Raw genomic sequence first — 18,300 nt, forward strand, 5'->3', positions numbered from 1 at the left:
TTTTTTAAAGTCATTTGCTATTTGTTAGCAAATGTTCTTAACCCTGGATCAAATCCATTCCAGGTTTTTGGATCACCCAGGTTTACTGATGAATGTGTATCTTCTCCAACTTTGGAGAGCTTTAATAAATCAGGCTTATAGGAAATGGTCGTTAGTGACCATTTCCAGCAATCATAGAAAAAAGGAGAACTCAGACAGCACACGGCACTGTCTTGTGGAGGAGGCACCCCGCTGCATCCTCCCCAACTGCGAACAATAGAGGTCATTGGAAACTATCACTACTTCCCACCACTACATATCTCACATCCTATTTTGTGTGAAATTCCCCCACCTACTAGATTGTAAGCTCTTCGGGGCAGGGTCCTCTCCTCCTGTATCACTGTCTGTATTAGTCTATCATTTGCAATCTCTATTTAACGTACAGCGCTGCGTAATATGTTGGCACTATATAAATCCTGTTTAATAATAATAATAATAATTGGGTAAAGGTCAGCTGGTGAAACCTCATAGAGGGACAGCTGCGCTAATGCTAGATTTAGATCATGAACGATCATTTGGGGCAAGGAAAACCTAGCGATTTTAATAGGAACTCATGAAGGTCCTACTACCATTTTGCTCCCCATGTTGCTTAAAAGAAGACCACATTCCTTTCCAGGCTGCACCCCCACCTCCAGCCATTTTCATTGGACCATGTGCTTTTCGGATATATATTTTGTCATTGTGCAATAAGCTGGCCATTGCCTGGAGATGCCCATTTGCAGCCATATGTCACCATGGTAGAAGGAAACACAGGTGCTGCTAGGTGGTGCCAGGACAAGGTCCTTTAGCATCCATGCTGAAAAGGCCAAAGTGCACCTTTGCCACGAGCTGTGAATCAGTAGAATAGCATGGGTTGCAGGTTGTGTAGCACTGATTGCAGCCGATTCCCTACCTAACCCTGGGCTCAGCTCTGCTATTAGGCTGAGGGCTTGAAAGCCTGGATCTGTAACTTCTGTTCCTTCTGAAATCATTGAGGGCATCCAGGCAACACCCAAAGCTGTAGGCATGGCTGCCCGGTCAGTCACGCATTTGTAGTTTTGCCTATGGCATGCCCATCTACGTCCGGTTGTTAGAAAGCATGCACTGGTGATTTACTTCCAGGGAAAAGGCCATATTGGTGCAGATCTTGAGCAAAGAAGGGGCATTCACATATTGTACATCCAGGTGTCTGTAGTCACCAGGACAGGAAGTAAGTGAAAATGTTATCAGCATGGACACAGACAACATGACAAATACTTTGTCATACATTAACAATTGTTTATATGGAGAACTAAAAGCACAAACTCATCCGAATGTGACCTTAACCGCTCTCAAACGTCTTTGTATATTTAACCCTTCGGTATCAGCAACGTCTCTGGAAGGAATTTCATAATGATAACAAATATGTACAACCGCAGATTATTATCATGGACACATAACTGCACGGATTGCATGGCGGGAATCATACACGGATAGGAACGGACAAATACGCTGCATGGACAAAAGTTTGTGGTCACTAGAACTTTATAATGGGCAGCACGGTGGCCTTTGCAGCACTGGGTCCCAGGTTTGAATCTTGGCCAGGACACTATCTGCATGGAGTTTGCGTGGGTTTACTCCAGGTACTCTGATTTCCTCCCACATTCCAAAAACACGCAATTAGGTTAATTGGCTTCCCCAAATAAATTGACCTTAGATTGTAATAAAGACATATGACTATGGTGGGGGCATTAGATTGTGAGCTCCTTTGAGGGACAGCTAGTGGCATGACTATGGACTTTGTACAGCACTGCGTAATATGTCAGTGCTATATAAATACTTAGTAATAATAATAGGATATGAGCTTGTAGGTCAATCCATTCCAAAGCTATTGGATTGAATATGGAGTCCCTTCCCCACCACCACTGTGAGCTTTTGCTCTTCTGGGAAACACTTTGCAGAAGATTTTGGAGTGTGCCTATTGGGAATTTGTGTCTATTATGTCACAGGAATATTTATGAGGTGTTGGATGAGAAGACCCCACAATTGGTGTTTCAGTTCATCCCAAAGGTGTTCACTTGGGTTGAGATCAGCAGTGGTGGACATAGCCAACAGTGGACCAGTGCAGAACTTTGGCCCCTTTCCCTATGTCAGGCTGTTGAAGGGCCCCTGTTGGCTTAGGAGGATCCAGGGCCCTTATACAGCTGCACACTGTGCACCTTCCTTTGTCCACCCCCGATGGTCAGGGCTTTGTTTAGACTTCTAAATGTCCTCCATACCAAGTTCATCAAAGCAAGTCCTTATGGCTTGGTACAGAGTCATGCTGGAACAGAAGTGGACCTTCACCAAACTGGTACCATAAGGTTAGAAGAGCTTGGTTGTCTAATATGTCTTGGTATGGTGTAGCACCCTTCACCAGAAATCAGGTTTTTGACGGGGTACCATACAATTTTGATCAACAAATAAAGATCCTTTTCTGTAGGATTCCAACTAATACAAATCACTGTCGCTTCCCACAGCTCGTTTTTAAGGACAGACCAATTCAAAAATACAAAGCCAATCTATTTCATAATTAGAGACTTGATAACATTTCTATAACACAAACCATAAACTCCATTTCTGCACAGTGATCTGCCATTCTCTACTGCTCAACACTTCAGAGTCCCCTATTGTAATCAGATTTTCTAAATCCATGGAGTCTTGTGGTTTACGCACTACAATTTCAATGCACAAATTTAAAACCAGGACTCTAAAAGAACGACTTCTCATAAACAATGAAACATAGCCAACCTCAGTAATATGATTTACAGCAGCTGAAAACCATACCCACTGGCTGAACCTTGGTAAAAATCCCACACCGGCCGGTGACAGCAATAAATATGGCTAAGATTTCATCTCAAGTGGTCTTGGAGGGGTTCCTATTCTTTGGGTGATACCATCATGGTGGATTTTGGAGTTTAGCCAGTACAAGGCCGCCTATATTGGCTCCCAGTGTTTCCCAACCAGTTTTTCCAGAGTTTGCTGCCTAACCTTAGTGACCCCAATGATCTTTTTGGCTATCTGTAAGTGTGACATTCTTCCCACTGGCCAGGAATGTAAGAGGAATTCTTCCCACTGACCATCATCCTGAGATATAGTAATTAACCGGGGTTCCCTGAAGACCTGAAAGTTATTTCAAGGGTTCACCCATATTGACAAACACTGCATTAGACTATGCCGACGAATGCCACGGCTTGTAGAACACAATTACACATCACATGACTACAAACAGATCCGTCCTTCCAGCCAGTGATTCCAACACAATGCATCCTAAGGAGCCAGTTTTTATTAGGATGGTTTTATTAATAAGAACAAGAATAGGGATTCATCACGTACCTATTGCAGTTTTGTTTTTGTAGAGAGACACAGCATAAAGCTATAGTAACATTTTATGTGGAAAGGGTATTTGGAGGCCTAAAATAGGTTCATGGTAGAAATTGCTGCTTTAGTGCCTAGGCACTTGGCCACCTGATAGCTGTAAAATGAAAGGGTATAGGTCAGGTTAGCTGAGCCTCCCATTTCTCCAGAGATCATGTGACCAAATGCCTAGGCTTTAGCTGTGTGAGCATCCGTGGATGAAATCTGCAGCAGCATTTTTCCTGGGATAGGTAGGTATTTCCAGCCCGTATGTTACAGGTTATTTAACAACTCCGCAACAATGTAGATCTTAACCATTGACTAAACCCAGTGACATTTAGCTTGCAAATGTTTTTCATAAATTTTATTTTTTCTGGATGCTTGCACTTGCTGTAAACATAATTGGACCAGTTTCTCACCCAGGGTTCCTCCAAAGGTTCCTGGGCGTTCGTTAAGCAGAATTTGTGACTCTCGATTCAGTTTAAGTGACGCCGATGATCTTTCGGGAATCTTTAAGATAGGGGTCTATTTATAAAGATCAATGGCCATTCTCTGGCACAAGATTAGGTCCAAGATAGTTCAGAATAGCTTTTATAACCGTCAGAGCCCCCCTTAAAGCGGGTACTAAACCCTCAATACTCGCAGGGCGGTGCAATCCTCTTTCTGGAGACGATTTTCTGACACCTTGATTGGCACGGATGACGTAACTTATTCCTGGAGGGGGAGCCGGGATTGCCGGGTATCAGGGTAGGACAGATAATGGCAGAAGGGACATTGCCTTGGTGCAATAATGACCGGCCTGATTGTGGATTTTTAAAAGTTGAACTTTATTTTCTCTTTAAAGCTGAATGCCAGGAATACCTAAAAAGTACCCTGGTACTGCCATGGGTAATTGTTTGTTTTTGTGTAAGGAGAAACTTTTTTTACCTTACTCCCCCCAGATCCAGCGTGTTCCCCTTCCATCCAAATCTCCAGGTTGTTGTTGGGCCCTCAGAATCCTCACTGGCTACAGGTTCTGCATGTTGGGGTGATGGCATCAGAGACTGCAACTGCAGCACAGACAACAGCCTGCAGGAGCAATGGAATGAAATAAGTAAACTTCCTTTTCACATCCCCTCCAAACCTAAAGGAGCATTAGCCAGGTTCATGGCTTTGAAGCTGCAGTGGGGCATGCATGCTACCAGTCTGGGGACAACCGCTGTACCGGGCCCTGATCAAAAGAATCTGACTTTTGCAATGTTGGAACTTTTAAACATGTAGGGGTGGGCCCAGGAAGTTTACTTAGTATAGGGCACAGAAATCTCTGATGCTACCATGCATTATGCTACAAAAAGGCAAATTGAATAAGCTGCCTAATGCAAGGACAGCACAACAAAAACTGACCGTCAACCTCTTTTACTGATGCGGCAAGTCACACAGTAAGTTCATACTTGGAATAAATGGCATCACAGTGCACCAATGCATGTTAGTGTGCCATAGTCTGCAATGCAAAAGTGTGAACAGGGCCCTAACCCCTGCTGTGTCCGGGAAGCATGCGACTAACTTGTCTTTCCTTATTGACTCCAATGCATTGGCGAAATTTGCCGAAATTATGAATTTCATTGCAGGGAAAAACAAACTCTCAATTTTGTTCATCTCTATTCCTGAGCAATGCGCTTTGAGATTACGGTATGTCCCGCTTGTACCATTGTTTCTGTGTCCCAGCAGTCTGCACCGTGCCCGCATCCTTCTTCTGTTCTAAATCAAGGAATCCCCATTCCTGCTCAGCAAGCGCTGATTATTATGGAGCTCTCAGTGCTAAGAGAGCGGAAATAAAAGCAGAGAATTTCTGTGCGGGAAGGGTTCATCATCTCACTCCGACCCTTGCTGCACCGAGCGTCTCTGCTGATTCCACCGCTAACTGCATTACATTTCGTTCAAAGCTCCTTTGCTGGAAACGCATCCAATGCAAATAAATTCCAGCAATTAGCCCTCAGCATTAACAATGCCGTCCAGCTCCACCTCTGGAACAATACCGATCCTTCTCAGCACGTAGCATCCATCAAGGCTCTGACCAACACTTGGCATGGGGCCCCTTCCATGCATCTCTGGCACATCGGAACAAATCCTCACACCCATCTTGTAATGCACTGATCATAACATGGGGGCTTAAAGGGCACGTACTCCATAAAGGATATTTAGGATTTTTAGCCCTGCGAGCTGCGTCACCCCAGGCTGCAATGGAGGCTCTTCCATAACTTAGATTTTTGAAGCCCACCTTGGGATTCGGGGTGTTCCAACCTTTGTTGGGGTGTCCCCATTGCCACAGTAAGGGTTGGAGCACCCCAAACCCAAAGGGTTTCATCCAGAATAAAAACACAGGGGAGGTCAACTTAGACAACTGTCTAAAATTAAATTTCTCTCATTATGGAGGGCTTTGCTCCCTCTCTGCAGCTCATAAGCCATCTGCACTTATCATTAATATACAGTATTTTATATAGCGCCAACATATTACGCAGCGCTGTACAAAGTCCATAGTCATGTCACTAGCTGTCCCTCAAAGGAGCTCACAATCTAATGTCCCTACCATAGTCATATGCCTTTATTACAGACTAAGGTCAATTGTGGAGGGAAGCCAATTAACATAACTGAATGTTTTTGGATTGGGAGGAGGGAAATCCAAGCAAAAACTGAGAGAAACTACAAACTCCATGCAGATAGTGTCCCGGCCGAGATTTGAACCTGGGACCCAGCGCTGCAGTTTACTGAATGCTATTTACTAAGCCCCCATGCTGCACCTACTGTTTTCCTGCAAAGTCCCACAAATACCTACTTATCATGCCAATAAATTCCTAATGCAGCTGTGGTGGGGTGACAACAGTGCTGCACTGCTCCTGAATTCCGAGCAGAGTTGTCACCCTTATGTTTGCTGTACCTGCTTGCACTACAATGGGATGAAAGGATGTTGCAGGGGGTGTGGCTTTCAGCCTTGTCACCGCTGATTCGCAAGCCTGTATCATGTCAATCAACATCTGGCCCCCCCTACTGCTTTCTTGATTGATAGCACCAAACCCCTCCCACTATGAGCTGCATTGTCTGGAAGGGGGAGTGCATGAGACACAAATGTGGAAGAGGTGAAAGGAGTGTTTTCTTTAGCTGTGCTGCAGAAATGCAAGCTGGGGTATTTAAAAAGATTGTAATTATAAAGGAGAAAAAAAGGTGCCAAGAAGAAAAATTTATTGGTTTGGGAAATTTAATTCTGGTCTATTGACTTACTTATCTTTAGATCAGGTTTGGAAAAAACAATAAAGGGGCCTACAAACATATGAACATTGATCCAACCAAACAGGGCACCAGACACCTGTCGGCACACGCATTGGCACAAATATTAAGTACTTATTTCAGACGTCTTTGTTTTCCTATACTCCATACTAACAAAAATTTACTATTGAATCGGAACTGTAGAAAAATATTGGATCGGGCTGGGTACTATTCAGGAAGAGAGAAGTGATGTCACCTCTGCAATAATCAGTTTTACCTGCTTGAGAATAACAATCCCGGCTTCCCCTGCACTAGCAGCAACCAAAAGATCTCCCGTATACCTGTGCTGGAGTTACCTGACCCCGGCCTGACCAATCAAGATGGCTTAAGATGGCTAAAAGGAAGAGAAGAAGGTAAAGGAAAGCAGCAGGGACAGGTGAGTATAGCGGGTTAAGTCCTGCTTTAAAGGCGCCTGGTTTGTTCCCGCTCCACCAATAGCGGCCAATGTTCAGCACTTTGGATCTTTCCTTCTACTCCAATGATGACAGATGGACCGGCTCTTCCTGCAGAGAATTTTCAACATTTTTAGAAATATTTCTGTATCATAATAAATGACTGCAACACATCAGAAACAATCTAAAATTGGAAGCATCTAAACCTTTTATCAACATGATAGCCAGCGATGCTTCCAGCTTTGAGCATCCCTTATGATAGCTTTCCAGGCAGTCGGAGATGCTGATTATTGCTCTGGAATATCTTTCAGTTGGCTGAAAAATCTCATTGCTATCATCCCAGGTTGCTGTTAATTGCATGACAGCGTTTCTCAACCATGGTTCCTCCAAAGGTTGCTGGGGGTTCCTTGATCAATGACCAATTTGTGCCACTCAGGTCAGTTTAAGTGACCCCAATGATCTTTTTAGCCATCTGTAAGCCTGCATACATACCTGTAATAATTGTCATTAGAAACGATCTTTTATGATCCTTTCCAACGACAAACTACTGCACGATGCATGAACGAGTGCTGCTCTATGGAGAGCGGAGGGGGAGAATGACGGAGCGGCACCTCGCTGTGCTCTCTCCCTACTTCCTTTAAGATCTTCATCTATCGTCCATGGATTCACCAGGATGGTCGTTTGGACAATGGGCGCTGTACACATGCAAGATTCTCGCCTGATATTGGCCCTGAGCCGATTATCGGACGAGAACCATTGCAAGTGTGTACGTAGCCTAGGGATAACATTCTTCCCAATGGCCAGCAATGTAAGAGGAATTCTTCCTACTGTGCACTACTGTGAATATAGTAATTATAGAAGGGGTTCCCTGAATAACCGAAAGTTATTTCAAGGGTTCCAAGGGTGGTCAATGGGATCCCAGAACTTCAAACACTTGTTTTCCATTTGACCTTCCCAGGAACATTCGTGATCATCTTTGGCCAAGCTACGGGACAGGACTGCTAAGGAATAAGCACAACCTGCCTAGGTAAAAAATATCTATCTCTGTCCCCTTGTACCTACTGTATGGGTCTGATTTATTATAGTTCCCCAAGACTAGAGAAGACAGACTATCACGGGAGAACCTGGGTGATACAGCAAACTTGGAATGGTTTTCTTAAAAAACATTGGCTCATAGTTGGCAAAAGTTTTCAATCCTGGACCATATCTATTCCAGGTTTTCTGGATAACCCAGGTTCTCTCATGATAGTCTATCCTCTCCAGTTTTGGTCAGGTTCTAAATGTGTACAAACCATGCACAGCCATGCAGTGATAGGAACATGACGATTACTAGACAAGTGAGGACTTAAAATCCAAGAATAATCAACATTCCCAATGCTCCAAATCCAGGCCTGATGAAGTGGATCCATGTACAACCTCCGAAACGCATTGTAAACTCCTAAAAGACCATTTTATTAAAATAAAAATTAAAATCTAGAAGAAATCCTATGGCGGGCCACTCTCTTCCTTTTCCCCATACAATCTGACATTCCCAGATGCCCTCACCAGGGCTCCATCTGGTATTGGATCTCTTTGGAATCTCTGCCAGGCTTAGAGCCAAGGGTTCCACCTCCCTCATGCCTACAGATTACATGCATGGGGCATTTAAAAAATGTTTAAAAATACGACAGATCACTTTCCTGTAATGTGCCGGAACCCTGGGGAGAAATCAACTCGGCTGATCCACAGTGCAGCAAAACATCCATGGCAGACGGCAACTTACTGCTGCATAGATGTCTGATTGCAGGACGACTTCCCTTCCTTGCAGCTGTATTTACAACAGCAAGGGGTCCTTACATATAAGGGAACGCACAATTCAGCCCACGCAGCCTAAAATAAAATGCATCCAATGCAAAATACTCACAGCCATTTACATCACATAGCCACTGTGCTTTGGGGAAAATGCGCATTAGTTGCATGAGTGCATCATTGTGATTGGGAAGAAAAGACATGGCTCCTGCATGTGCCAAAACTCTCCGATTAACTATTGCATGTGCTAGGAGAAAGAACCAAAAATGTGGTTGTGTGAATTATTGGTGGCTCTGTGCGGGTGCCGTGGCCTTTTCTTTTCCCCTTGCATTTCTCCAAGTAATTATATAGCGCCAACATATTACGCAGTGCTGTACATTATATAGGGGTTGCAAATGACAGACAGATACAAAATATGAAACAGGAGGATCCTGCTCCAAAGAGCTTACAATCTATAGTTTAATTTAGGGCCACACCATATGAGTGGTTCTACTACTATCAGCAAAATTGGCCATTCAAGGGCACAAATTCAGCTAAAAGAGTAGCAGGCCCAAAAAGATGCAATTAAACATGCAATCAGAGGAGAGAGAGCGAAAGCGACATTTTGCCTTTTGGGCCAGCAAAGCAGCGACTCCATAGCAAGAGGAAAATGGTTTGCTAGCAATCCCGTAGGTGACAAGTTATCACCAGCAGCCGGATCGCTCACCTTTTACAGCCCTTACACATTTGATCGCACCTTCTTATTACCAACTGCGCATTAAACTGATGCAAATAACACACCCAAACCATATAAAAGCAAATTAAAACACATGTTATTGAGCATTCATTTTTCAGCACTTGATTTGGTCTCTACATGAATCTCGGCACTGAAGAATCAATTTGTAATGGGCGATCTTGGTGCTGTATGAATATTGCGCTGGATCTGGTTGCAATTGCACCTTGGCTTTGGTCGCAAATTATAATGAAAGAGGGTTTAGTATTAAAAGGGGGTAAGGTCGTTTTTAAAGCTGATATGTCTCCCTGCCTTTTCGTCTATGCACCCCACATGACATTTAAAATAGAATTGCTTTATGCACCCTTATTCGTCTATTTGGGCCAAGACATCACAGGGTCACAGGATGGCGGTGCTATGACCGGCCAGTCCTGGAGTACCCTGAGCCCAGGCTGCATGGTGATGCATCCCCAGATTGCAATGACTGGTTGTTCTTCAACCAGGAAAAGTTCCAAGTTTAAAGCCCAACTCCTGGGATTTCAAAATTATTCTTGTGGTGCAACTTTCCCTGCGCTGCAAGGGTCAAATGCTCATTTTTGTGTAGGGTGCCATTAAAAAAGCACAATCACTTACCTTTCCTCCCTCCTTCCCCTGGCAGCTGGTTCTCTCCTCTTTCAGTTCATGGACAGACCCTCAGCATTCGTACTTACAATGCAGGAATGCTGATCCTGCATTGTAGAGGATGATGTCAGAGAACCTGCGACAGGTTGAGCACCAATGAGAAGCAACTTTAAGGGGAGAAGGAAGCCTGCAGAAAAGGAATGAGGTAAGTACCATTGTGATTTAATAGCACCTTGGATAAAAATAAGCAATTATCCCCTGCAATGCCCAGGCACCCCACTGCTTTGGGAAGTTTAGAAAATTTCCACTTTAAAAATAATTCAGAATGGGGTATGCTTTATTGGCTGTCACTTAAGGGTAAGTGATGGGGGACTTACCATCCCTTTACCCCGCTGCTCAATTTGCTGCTAAAAGCCCAAGTTTCTCCTGTTTAGAGCTTACACAGGGTTGAGGAGTCCCTGTTCGCCCCCATGTGACATCGCTGGTACCTGTGCAGCCAATAGCCAAGCACCTGCAGCATCATGTGAGAGAAAGGGAGGGAATCACATGTTCTACATACCTAAAACTACAGGGTGTGACTCATTCTAAGGGCAGGGGGTCACCAGCCCTTTCACCCCACATCATGGCGGAGAATTACCCTGTGATAAATGTAGCTGTTACCTTTGAAGCCCCAAAGAAAAGCACTAAAGCCCCAGCGACCTGTAGAATACACGGCACCAACGCATTGTATCCATCAATCAAGCTTCACGAATACCAATGAATCCACGCATCCTTTTTGCAAATGAAGCCAACCTCTGCAAGGCAGAAAAGTCAACTTTCATTCTTTCCATTCTTGCCCATTACTGTTCCCCATAAGGCTCTTTGTATCCTTTATCTTGCAAATGATTTTATCTCATCACCCACATGAATGGGATATTGACTATCCTGCTTGATTTACACAGAAAGAATCTACGCATCCATATACAAAACACAAATGCGAAACTATGACAACGGTAAAGGTATAAAAGTTGCATGAAATATTCAGCATAACGGTCAATGTCACAAATGCGCCCCTTTAACATTACCTGTTCAGCATTAGCAATGCATTCGGAGTTCTAAATTTAGCAACACAATTTGATGAAAATCTCACCCGTTCTCTCGAGAACAATATGCGTCAAAGAAGCTGGAGAGCCAAAAGTTGCCAAAATCGGATCGTTTTCAAGGACGAAAAAAAAGAAAAAGATTTTTGACTGCAAGGATCCCTCGCCCGTCTAGTGCAGCCCCGACATTTTTATATATCCAGCCCTCTCCCGTAGTTCTATCTTTGCCAGTTCTGCGTCTCGTTATCTGGGGCACTCGTCTCGTCCTCGTCGCACGACGCCCGTTGGCGGCGCGTTGGCCTCCGTCCCCGCTAGCTGCACCTGTCACCCCCTCCCTTTCCTCGTCGCAACCTTCTCACGGCGAGCACCTGTCACACACACAGCCCTAACGCTGCAATTAGCATCCATCACATCCGCTGCCCCCTCATTTCACGCAAGACGCTGATCACATCCTTCCCTCGCAGACATCACAGATCCCCTCCCGTCGAGATTAACCAGTCGCCTACCGCAGCCAAAAAAAGTAGCTCCCCCCTACAAAGGCTAAAGGTAAGTATCCCAAACTTCCAATGTGGTGAGACTTTGTCAAGGCAAACACAACAAGTTCTGCTATTTGGAGTCTACCTTGCGTTGACGCCTGCGAGGCTCAAAACGTCTGCGCTTCAGCGGTTAGCGGCGCTCGTGTCCCCCAGCGTGCGGTCGTTTCCGCCATTCCTGGCGACGACCTCCCGGCCGTTTCCTCTTTGACCTGCGTTGACCTGTCGGATAACTGCGCCGGCTATTGCGAAAAATTAAAAAAAGACCCTAAAATGCGATGAAGCTCGGCTGCCCCAGAAATTCTCTGGCTTGCTATTGACTTCACAGCTCTGTTTCCTGTCTCCCTCTGCCAAAGACCTGCAACACTCACCAGGGACTCCCCCTCCCTCTCCAGCTCTCTTCTCCTCCTCCCTTCTTCCCCCTCATTCCCTATGCTGTGGGCAGCCTCCTCCCAGAGGCTCCTGAGAACTGCCCCAGGCCGCACAGCGGAAAGGAGAAGCAGCTGAGGAGGGGAGGAGGTGCTGGGACTTGCAGCAATGTCACCTCCCTAGAAAGGGGCCTGGCATATTTCTCTTATCTGTCAGGGCTTAGGTTCCATTCCATGCGTCTCAAACGCTCACCGCCGCGTGCCATGCTCGACGCTTCCTCTAGGGACCCCAACGCCGCATGCCCAACCTTTCAAATATGAGGGTCTGAGGGCGCCCCATGGGGTTGGCATGCGTTGGCGATGTTTTGGGTCCGAAATGTGGCATGGATGACTGTGGATGGGCCAATGTCTGTTGGGGCGCCAGTTGCCCAATATGTAAAGGCGGATGGGGAGTGAATAGGCAACTGCCTTCAGAAAAAGAGCAGCTAATGTCGCTATGGTACAATATTGTGCACCTTGGCGTGCTCATATACATATATCCTAACACGGCTCGGCATTTTTTGTCTTTCTTGCTTTTCAAGCTCTGATTGGCAGATACAGATCACAGCCAGGAAATTAGGATTCTCAGATCTCCTTCAGCCCCTGTGCAGCTACTTCCTGTCTACATAGATGGGTGCGTGACATATCTCAGGATGGGTTTCCTGATGGTGACAACACTGGATCAGGCCGGCATGATGAAAGTTTTTATGAGGTGGTGACAACACAGGAGTATTGTCACAAGTGTTGTCACCTTGAACAAGGACATCCATGGCATCCCTGCCATGGATGTCCTTGTTCAAGGTGACAACGTTTGGTCTCTGTTATCCAAATATGCTCCTGCGTTGTCACCATCTCATAAAGGCTTTCAAGTGGCCCTTACCACTGCCGGCCTGATCCAGCGCACTCCAGAGATTGCTGCCTGGTTTTTCTTAAAGTGGAATTCTGCATGTATACCCCCAGCTGCCCTTTTGTTTGCAGGGACCCTGTTCCCCCTCATTTGTCCTCTTTTTGAACAAATCCTAAACCATGATAACATTTTTAAGTATCAACAGCCAATATAAAGGAAAAGTAATGGTTAAATAAAGAAGGTTTGTGTTTAACCAATCATATTTACCGTATTTATACCTAAGAGCCATGTGACTGGGGTGTGGCAGTGGGCGTGTCATTTACCCAACAGGTGTCCCTTTTTCCCATCTCAGCAAGTTGGGGGTCTCTAGCAATGCTGATGATGATCAGTCATGTGATGTGAGCGGTGACAACACCATGTAGATTGGGAGACAGGTACAGAGAGTTGTCCTATAACAGGAAGTAGCACCTTCTTGGCAGGATCACTGGGGAATATTTTAGTGAATGCTGCAGTTTTTTAAACTTTTACAATTCCTTAAGCGATTGGATTTTCATCTCCCCTAATCTCTTAATCTTCCATTTTCATTCTTTGCATGATTTTTTTTTAATTAAAAAATAATAAAAAAATAATAAAAAAATAACACATTCATCAAAGATGCGATGAAATAAGAATACTGCATTTTTTTAGCTGCTCCTCATTCACTGCAATGAAAAATAATGACAAATGGGAACGGTCAAGGGACAAGGAGACAGAAAAAAGAGGACCTGTCATGGGCTGAGGTCTTCACCCTGCCTATAAAAGGAAAAGGATGGGAATAAATTGGGATCCGCAGTAAAACATGCGACACGCATATAAGACATATACTCATCCTGACATCCCTCATAAGACGCATACACATCCTGATGTTCGCTATCCACTGATCTGAACATTGCATGCAATCAGGCAGTGAAGGGGTTAACAGGCAAGAAGAGGTCATCATTGCTTACAGAGATTTTCCAGCATATTAGAAAATCTCTGTGAGGCTCATGAATTGGGATCATTCTGTGTTCTGCAGGGAATAATAAAATATCCATTTACTGCATCTACGCAGCAGCCAAGCGTCTTGCAGGGAAGAGTCATGGAAGGTTGGTGGTCACAATCTCAATGGCGATTGGCTGATTTCTCATCAGCAGATGTTCTCTTTGGGGGATCTGCTGGTCTTTGGAAGCTTTAAAGGAATCAAATCGTGGGAGATGGCTTCAGGCTCCCATTGGTGGTTGCTTCAGAAAATGCATCTCGCCTGGCTACCATGTCTGATCTCTAATATTCAGTACAGAATCATGCGGCAGGTCACACATTTTTGTATGAAAATTTCTTGGAGACGAAGCCTTAGGATGAGTAGGTCAGCCAGGCAAGGTTGGTCTACGAATACAGTCAGCCCAACAATACCTATGGGCTGATACAGTGTGGGAGAGGAAATGCTTTGAGCGGAGAAATCCCCCTCGCTTGCTGTAGTTTAATATTCTGCTGTCATGGTGGTTTTATTTCCCACAGACTTCTGCTATACTTACACATTAAGTGGAGTCACAAAGCAGTTCAGTGAATCATGGTGCTACAGGGTTGTATCTCCTGTGCTAACCAAGTTCCAGGGTTGTACCTCCTGTGCTAACCATGTGCCAGGGTTGTACCTCCTGGCTAACAATGTGCCAGGGTTGTACCCTCTGTGCTAACCATGTGTCAGGATTGTAACTCCTGTGCTAACCATGTGCCATTGTTGTACCTACTGTGCTACCATGTGCCAGAGCTGTACCCTCTGTGCTAACTATGTGCCAGGGCTGTACCCTCTGTGCTAACCATGTGCCAAGGTTTTACCTTCTCTGCTGACCATGTGAGAGGGTTGTGCCTCGTGTGCTAAACATTTACCATTGTTGTTCCTCCTGTACTAACCATGTATCAGGGTTGTAACTCCTGTACTAACCATGTGCCAGGGTTGTAACCTCCTGTGCTAACCATGTGCCAGGGTTGTACCTCCTGTGCCAACCATGTATCAGGTTTGCAACTACTGTTCTAACCATGTGCCAGGGTCGTACCTCCTGTGCTAACTATGTATCAGGGTTGTAACTCCTGTGCTAACCATGTGTCAGGGTTACACCTCCTGTGCTAACCATGTGCCAGGGCTGTACCCTCCTTGCTAACCATGTGCAATTGTTGTACCTCCTGTGCTAACCATGTGCACAAACACAAAACAAAGAAGCTGAGGTTTGTGATTTATTGTACCGTCTGCAGTGGCAGAGGAGAACTGATAACAATGGTTTGTGAAAAATTGAAAGACAAACTTAGCATACAAGGAGGGAGGTATGGAGCAAGGATTGGCTCTTATCAGTGTTATGGTATAAAAAAAAATTTCAAGTCAAAAGGAGAAATGAGGGGTTAGCTGCCTGCAGGGCATCAAATTGGCATAAGAAGCATCAGAAGTTACAGTGCAGGAACAATGGTGAGGTAAGGCATACGGGCCACCAAGAGGGTATTATGGTTAGGGACTTGTTAGGCAAAAATATCCCAGCTTGCCGCTACTGGACCCCCAAAACTCAAGTCTAGAGAAGACCCCCCCTCCGCACAATATGACCCCCTGTGGTATATTAATGACTGGTGTGAGACAATAACATTTTCCCAACTAGAAAAAAGAACAAAAACCTCATATAAGGAGAGACATGTGAATAGCCAATCAGGTGGCCAGCTTACGGGCAGGTTCAGACCTGCCTTTGGATCCGGTGATCCCGCGCAGCTCACTTGCACATTTGACAGCTGGCAGCAGTGAGCGGAATTGTTGCACCGTGGGACTTTAAGGCATTTGGTGGACAATTGCCAGCTCTGACTTTTTCCAAAGTTTGTTCAGTCGGCACCAAGAAATGTTTTTTAAGTCGGTTATGGGCGTCCAGGGGATGACAGGTTTGCTTTAGATCAGACACATCATGCTGGTTGTTTTTGGGCTGCACCGGCCCTCTCTCTCTCCTTTTTTGGGGCCCTTAGTGGTTTAAGAATTTCACTTGAACAAGGCCCCAGCTGTTCCCAGTTGACATTGGCTGCACTTAGCTCAGCTCGGGGATTGTTGTCAGGCCCCTTGCTCCGGTATAGTTCCTTGTTATTGCAATGTGTTCTAAAATTAAGTGTGGCCCCTTTAAGAATTAATCGCATTGGATGCAGCTTATTCAGTAATAAATGCGGGAAAAAAAAAAATAGGAAGAAGCCGAAATATTTATCAAGGACCTGAGAGTAAAAACAGATTGGGCAGGGATCTCGCGTATGTGTATGCTGACTGGTCGCTGCTGCGAGATGCATCTGGAAGCTTGAAAACCCCTGTGCCAATTGGTGAATTTTATTATTCTGAAGGGGCAGCAGCATTTTGCATAATGGATCCCCCCCCCCCCCTCCTTCCCTAACATGCAGCTCCAGCACCGTATTCGCAGCATGATCATGTACTGGAGCTGATGGTGCACACACATCAGACCACCCTCAATGTTCTGTGGGCGGCTTTACCCTTCACTAATGACCCCCATAGGTCTGCAGGTTTTCTAAGTTGCAGCTGATGGTCTGTGTAGGTCTGTGGGATGCACTAGTGGTCACTATCCCCCTCTTGTAGGTCTCTGGGCTTCCAAAAACTTTACAGATCACTATGAAACGTTTGTGGGCTAAGACCAAACCAACCACCCTCATAGATCCGTGGGGTGCCTAGGTCCACAAAAACCACCCTCATAAATCTATAGGTGCCTAGGTCCAAAACAACCATCCTCATAGATCTGTGGGGTTCCGAGGTCCAAACCAACCACCCTCAAAGATCCGTGTGGTGCCAAGGTCCAAACCAACCACCCTCATAGATCCGTGGGGTGCCGAGGTTCAAACCAACCACCCTCATAGATCTGGGGGGTGCCTAAGTCTATAAACCAACCACCCCCATAGATCTGTGGGGTACCTAGGTCTACCCCAACCACCCTCATCAATCTGTGTTGTGCCTAGGTCTCCCCCAACCACCCTCATAGATCTAGGTGCCTAGGTCCAAACCAACAACTCTCATAGTTCTGTGGGGTTGCCTAGGACCAAACCAACCATCCTCATTGATCTGTGGGGTACCTAGGTCTACCCCAACCACCCTCATAGATCTGTGGGGTGCCTAGGTCTATAAACCAACCACCCCCATTGATCTGTGGGGTACCTAGGTCTACCCCAACCACCCTCATAGATCTAGGTGATCTAGGCCCAAACCAACAACTCTCATAGTTCTGTGGGGTTGCCGAGGTGTAAACCAACCACCCTTATAGATCTGTAGGTGCCTAGGTCTAAATCAACCACCCTCCTAGATCTGAGGGGTGTCCAAGTCCAAACCAACCATCCTCTTAGATCTTTGGGATGCCTAGGTCTATAAACCAGCCACCTTCATAGATCTGTGGCCAGTCCAAGTCTAAACCAACCACCGTCATAGATCTGTGGGGTGCCGGGGTCCAAACCAACCATTCTAATAGAACTGTGGGGGGTCCAAGTCTTAACAAACCACCCTCATAGGTCTGTGGGGTTGCCAAGGTCTAAACCAACCACCCTCATAGACCTGGGCCCTGACACATGCATGGCTTTGCTGATAAATGCATCATGGCTGCCATGTACAGAATTATAGATTGCGATATTGTTTGGGAGAAAATCGATTCATGAAGAATCGTTCATCATGAGTTTTATTCTGTCGTCTGTACGTAGCTTTACACTTCCTCATCAATCCACCAAGGTGACAACACGGGAACGACATTGGAGTGCACAGTAGGGTGCCGCTCGCTCGTTCCCTCTCCATAGAACAGAATGGCACTCATTCATCCAATCACAAAAGATCATTTCCAGCGACAATCATCTGACATCCATCGGACATCTGTACGACGCTTTATTCTTCTCCAACCACCCTCAGAGGTCTGTGGGCTGCCGGGGTCTTCACTGACGTCAGGCCATGCAACATTCCCACCCATCCACGTCTGACCTTCTCTTACGGCTGCCAGCTGATGCTGGATCAGCACCGTCAGTCCCCCCATGGAAGCTCAGACTTTCTACGTACACACAAGCATCAATCTAAGTCGTTCCTGCTCGCCTGTATGCAGTATAGATTTGCTCTGTAGGAGAAATCGCCAGCAATCAATGACAGCTGTCAAAGCAGGCGTGCATAGCCGGGTGTCGCTTCTCTGGATATGAACCCTAACTGTTCATTAGGATGACAG

At 45.6% G+C, this 18,300-nt stretch overlaps 1 protein-coding gene across 2 annotated transcripts in view; it reads right to left on the minus strand.

Moving 5' to 3' along the window:
• Positions 1-12,229, minus strand: part of BCORL1 (BCL6 corepressor like 1) — a 66,020-nt gene extending 53,791 nt beyond the window's left edge. Inside the window, exon 1 of one of the 2 annotated variants that reach the window (XM_072431448.1) lies at positions 11,907-12,229. The gene's annotated coding sequence lies outside the window, so the exon portion shown is untranslated. Of the gene's footprint in view, positions 1-11,335; positions 11,854-11,906 lie in introns of those variants that run through there. The other variant, XM_072431449.1, reaches the window with a different exon arrangement.
• Between the last annotated feature and the right edge of the window lie 6,071 nt (positions 12,230-18,300).

Source organism: Pyxicephalus adspersus, chromosome Z (genome assembly GCF_032062135.1).
Source record: "Pyxicephalus adspersus chromosome Z, UCB_Pads_2.0, whole genome shotgun sequence".
NCBI lineage: Eukaryota > Metazoa > Chordata > Amphibia > Anura > Pyxicephalidae > Pyxicephalus > Pyxicephalus adspersus.